Here is a 5,787-nt window from a genome sequence, read left to right as displayed (position 1 = left end):
TTGGTTGTTTCCAGGAATGCTGGCAGCAGAGGGGTTTGCTCCAGGCTGCTTTAGACACCACTATAGCCACCACAGGAAAGACATCATGTATTTTATGGTCATGTTGCAACAGTGACCTGCTCGATACCCCTGCCTCCCTAACTCAAAGGTTCTATGGGGCACAACCCAAGAAGCGTTCCTGGTCATAAGTCAGATACTGTCACAGTCATGGTTTAAGAGCCATACAAAATGGCATAATGGTTAAAAAAAAATCTATAAAATTGAAACGGCTCAGAAGAACCAAGAAAGACAAAGCCAATCACAAAATAAAGTCACCAAAAATGGCTCCAAAGGAACCCAAAGTGCTCAAAGGAGCCCCAAACAAAATGGAAGGCGACGTGTGAGTGAGGCACAGTGATTGGGAGATTCAGCCAAACTTTCTAAAGAGCTGCAAACAAATTCTACAACCTCCCTTGTTTCACCAAATAGGCAAAACCCAGAGAGTACTGGCTGAAGTAGAAACAGTTAAATAAAATAAATAAATTTCTTGGAATAAAGTGATTTTGGCGGCTGCTTTGACCAATCTTTCTGTGGGGGTCATCTTGCTGTGAATGACTGCCACTCAAAATGTTCTGGCTGGGTGACCAAAACAGTTACTGCTATTATTAAGGACAAAAGCTATGTCTTGACATCTCTAACTAGCCAGGTCTGATTATCCATCTCCAATTCCCCAGACAACTCTGTCTTTTGTCTCTGGCCGTGTGCCCATCACACACATTTCCATAGGATGTCGGTGCCCCTTCATAGACAGGTGGACACTGCTATTCCTAACATCAAGAGACATGGAGACCAAAGACTGGTATGAGCTTCAGCCTAAATCACAGCAGTCTTCCCGTCTTTCCCATCTCTGCCCACTGCATCATAGACAGGCAGGGTGGCTAGAGTTGGGGGGAGGGGTTCATCAGTTCGCAGACCAGGGCAAGGGTGCAGTGTGAGTGCCAGAGGCTGGGGAACTCTGATAATGAGCACTGAGCTCCCACACTCCAAAAACACGAGAGTGAGTTTTATGGTGAGCCCCAAAGAATTTGGAAGCCTCGCCTTGGGCCTTAACCCTTGGATGTCAGACTTCTCAGGGTTGCTGCCCTGCCGACACCAGGGTAAACTATGGGCTGGCTGGGCAGATTTGACTCCCCTTTCCCAGCTACTAGGGAAACCGGAACAGAATCTCCTGATTGTAGACTCTATAGGTGAGTGCCAGAGCCCTCATCCTGGTCGCTTGCCTTCTTCAGAGCAGTTATACACAGGTATGGAGATCAAGGTGTGGGCCATCGCCTGCTTCACACCCTAGGGCCACTGTACAGAAGTCCATCTCAAGTCCTTAGCTCCAGCAACAGAGGAAGATCTCAAGAGAGGCTGGGATGCCGATCCAGGGTCAGTCCTGCTTCTGTCAATATGCATAGGATGCAGCTCATGTGGAGCCCATGTTCCGACACTTGAAGAACACATACGCTGGTCTCCAGCTGGTGGTGGTCATCCTGTCTGGCAAAAACTTCTGTGTATGCGGAAGTCAAGTGTGTGGGAGACACAGTGCTGGGGATGGCCACGCAGTGCGTCCAGATGAAGAACGTGCAGAGGACCACACCACAGACCCTATCCAATCTCTGCTTAAAGATCAGTGTCAAACTGGGAGGCAAAGATCAGTGTCAAACTGGGAGGCATCAACAACATCCTGCAGCCACAGGGCAGGCCTCCAGTGTTCCAGCAGCTTGTCATCTTCCTGGGAGCCGATGGCACCCGCCCACCAGCTGGGGATGGGAAGTAACCTTCAATTGCTGCCGTCGTGGGGTGTATGGATGCACACCCCGACCGCTACTGTGCCACCATGCAAGTGCAGCAGCACTGACAGATCATCCAGAACCTGGCTGCTACGGTGGGAGAGCTGCTCATTCGGTTCTATAAATCTACCCACTTCAAGCCCAGCCGCATCATCTTCTACCAAGGACCAGTTCCAGCAGGTTCTCCACCGTGAGCTCCTGGCCATCAGAGAGGCCTGCATAAAGCTGGAGAAGGACTCTCAGGCAGGGATCACGTTCACCGTGGTGCAGAAGCGGCACCACACACGCCTCTTCTGCACATTCTTCAACCCACAGCGGGTTGGAAAGAGTGGGAACATTCCAGCAGGCACAACCGTAGACACGAAGATCACCCACACCACTGAGGGGGACAAGCTGTCCTTCCCACTACCACGTGCTTTGGGATGACAGTCATTTTTCTTCTGATGAGCTGCAGATCTGAAGTACAAGCTGTGTCACTCATACGTGTGCTGCACACGCTCTGTGTCAATACCTGCGCCAGCTTACTATGCTCATCTGGTGGCCGTCTGAGCCAGGTACCACCTGGTGGATAAAGAACATGACAGGTGAGTGTCACACCTGGCAGGGGGTCAAGATGAGGCTGCTTTCTCAGGGGCTGTGATGGTTGCTTTCCATACACATGTCTGGTTCCAGTGCCTCGCTTGATATCCAGGAAAGACTGCATCCTTTTCCTCTTCTTTCCCGTGTCTCTGCAGCACTGAAGGGAAGCCATGCCGCTGGGCAGAGCGACAGATGAGATCATCAAGCGCTGGCCAAGGCGGTCCAGATCTACCACGACACACTGTGCACCATGTACTTTGCTTGACACGTTGAACTGTTTAGTGATTGTGTACTTCCATTTTCCAGAATGCCTTCCGTCCCAGATGTCAGACTTAGATTTTGAGCTGCAGGCCTGTATGAGACCCCAGTGTAGGAAACATGGTTTGCCAAATCTATAAGCTGCTCACTGAGAGTTCTGTTTCCTAAAAACAAAAAACATAACAACAAAATGTCCTAAAACCAGTCTATGAACTCTCAGGGCTTTAAAACATTTTAATAACAACAACAACAACAACAAAAACCAAACCAAAGCAAAAAAAACCCTTCTTTGAAAGAGCAATGAGGAATCAGGCCTGTCACCAAGGAAAAAAACCAAACCAAGTCTGGTAAAGAGGAGAAAGGGCCATGAGGCTTGAAGTTTTCAGCCATATTTGGAGTATTAGGAGTCTGTCCTGTTATCAGGAGGGATTGACGATAGCCACTGGCTAAGGACTGTCCCAGAAAGCCACAAGAAGCCTGTTTGATGAAGGATAGGTGGTAACCAGACCCCCCACAATCTGAGGCATTCCAGTAATGCTGAAAAAAGTGGCATCTGGGTGAGTGGGGTGCTCCGCAGAGCCTCACAGGGTAAGTCAAAATCAGCGCACGTGGTAAGGTTGGCTGAAGGTTGCTGAGATGAGAATCTGAGAGGCTGGAGGTGTGGGGCAGTGAATGTCACATCAGCTTATGAGAAAGAGGTGGACTACCCAATAAGGGAAGAAAACACCCACTGCCAGGTAGCTCTGAAAATCTCCATGGAAACCAAGTGTCGGGCAGTCAATGGTGGGTAGGCACACTTGGCCTTGAAAGGAATCATTTCTTTCTAAACCTCTGATGGCCAGTCTCTGGGAAATAATGCTATATAGATTTCATGTAGTGAATTTTAGATCCCCTTTTTTTGGGAGGGGGGGGCAAGAACATTACAAACAGTTGACATAAAGAAGCAGAGGTAATCCATCTTTCCTGTCCAGAACGCAAAGCGAAGCCTGGTCATCCCATCAGAACTTCATTAGGGCCACTTGGACACCTGGCACAAAAATCAGAGCAACCAAATGCCAGCGCCTGTGGCATTCGTGTCTCCGAGCTTTCGGCGCCTTCCTTCCTTTATCTAGAAAGAAGAAAATGACATGTCTGCTTTCCCTTAATGAAAATGAAGACAAACCAGAGGGAATTTTCAACGCATGCATCATCCACTCCTAAGCATTTTGAATGTGTGCTGGAAGGTTTCCTGGCCCCATAGCCTAGTGACCCCTGGAGCCCACACAAACCCCTGCTGCATTCCTGTTAAGTAGGCTCTGCTCTGATTCTAAACTCAGGTTCCTCCTCGGAGCCCATGTGGTGTGGGCTTAGAGACACGTGAGTGCTGGCCTTCCTGGTATTGCTTAGAGCTGTTTGCTCTGATGGCTGGACTCCTGAACTCTGGGTGTGCCCATAGCACCATGCAAAAGGATGAGGGATCCAGGCCCCTCTGGAACATTCTTCCTCTGCCTCAAGACTTGGGAGGATTTTGAGGCTGTGCTTCTGACTGGGGCAACACTTCGGTGACAAAGATCTCCTTTCTTAAAGACAACTCCGGAAGGGCACCTTGGGATTTCAGCTTTCGGATCTTTTCTGGCCAGCCCTCCAGAGACTGGCTGTGCTTATTACATCCAGCTGAGAATATTTCTTCAGCGTCACACTGGCAAGTCTATGTATCATGACTCTCGAGGACACCCCCACTCCTGGGGTTCAAACATAACCGTTGGCTTCTATATCAGAAGATCCGGTAGATGGGGGAGACATCTATTTCAAAATGGATGTCTTGAAAGTCACCATAAGGGGTCCTTTTGAGGATTTATCCTTTGGAAATTGTTCACATACTTCAAGCCATTGACTGAAGTCCCAGGTCCTTTACAAATGACCCACCAAAGGAAGTCCTTGAAAAGAAGGTAATTTCAAAAGTTGCAACTTAACCTCTTTTGAGGATGAACGTCTGGCCTCTGCACCGGAAGATCCTTATGAGCAAGTGGAAACCTTGCGGCAAAAGCTATTCCCCCAGTGGCTTCCCATAACTGTCGGCACCATCGTGGGCCCACTGCAGATGCTCCTATGTAGAAATCCGTGTTTTAAGAAGATCTCTTAAAATGTTACAACCTCAAGTCGCTGAAGGATGAACTGTTGCCTTCCAGTTCCTTTTGAGGAGAGAGAGGTCCCTTTTAGAAGTTGTATCCTGAGTCTCTTGCCAACAAATAGGACCCCCAATAAGAATTATGCCTACGAAGGGATCTCCGGTGGGAACTGTGGTCTTTGACCATCCATCTCAACAAGAGAAAGGCCAGTTCAATCATTCCGTCTTTACCACTTTGGTTAATTCTAAAGCACTGGGATGAGTTTGAACCTCAGACCGTGTGTGTTGGGTTCCAGTTTTTTAGGCTCTTATTCAAGCCGGCACCCCTCTCCTTTGTACTCCTTTTTCTCTTTCCTTCCCTGCCCTTCTTCACTGTCCCCAGTTGAAGATGGCTCCTCCAGTAACTGCCATGCGCGAGCAAGGTGAGGCCTCAGCTGCTGCTGCTGCTACTAACGGTAGGTAGAACGACCCTGGTGGGCGCGGGGGCGGTGCGGGCAGCGCGGGCGGCGAGGGCGGAGCGGGCGGCCCTGAGGGTGGAGATTCCGAGTCCGGGTGCTCAGTTCAACAGGGGACAGTGCAGACTACAGAGCCGGATCTGCACAGCTACTTTGAGGCCTTTAGTACTTACTTCTCCACAGGGCATTGCTAGACCAAGTTCTCTGGTTTGGTGGTTACCTACCCACTCTGCCAGGATGCTTCTCCAACCCTCCCCACCCCCGCCAAATGTGGTGCCACAGAGGGCGGGTCCCCAGTGGAGGCCCATTTGGCCTCAGAACCTCAGGGTTACAGGGTGGTGGTTGGCCCAACAGCAGCGACTGTGGTAGCTAGTGTTCTTGCCTAGCTTTGCCCAATTTGCCCTCGGGGTTAGCTGCTTACCCTTGGAGGGCATTCCCTATCTGATGACATTCTTAGCTTTGGGGTGGTGAGAGATAGTGGTCTCTTAAGGATACATTTAAATATTAAACCGAAAGTGTTTTTTTTTTTTTTAAAGATTTACTTATTTATGTATATGAGTGCTCTATTTGCATG

The 5,787-nt window shown here is 49.4% G+C and overlaps 1 pseudogene; it reads left to right on the top strand.

The window, feature by feature from the left end:
• The first annotated feature begins 1,000 nt into the window (after positions 1 to 1,000).
• Positions 1,001 to 2,402, top strand: LOC110293404 (protein argonaute-2 pseudogene; annotated as a pseudogene).
• The last annotated feature ends 3,385 nt before the right edge of the window (positions 2,403 to 5,787 follow it).

This window comes from Mus caroli, unplaced genomic scaffold, assembly GCF_978045245.1.
Source record: "Mus caroli unplaced genomic scaffold, Mus_caroli_1 scaffold_6, whole genome shotgun sequence".
In the NCBI taxonomy this organism is placed as follows: domain Eukaryota; kingdom Metazoa; phylum Chordata; class Mammalia; order Rodentia; family Muridae; genus Mus; species Mus caroli.
This window is presented reverse-complemented; position numbering and strand designations above follow the sequence as displayed.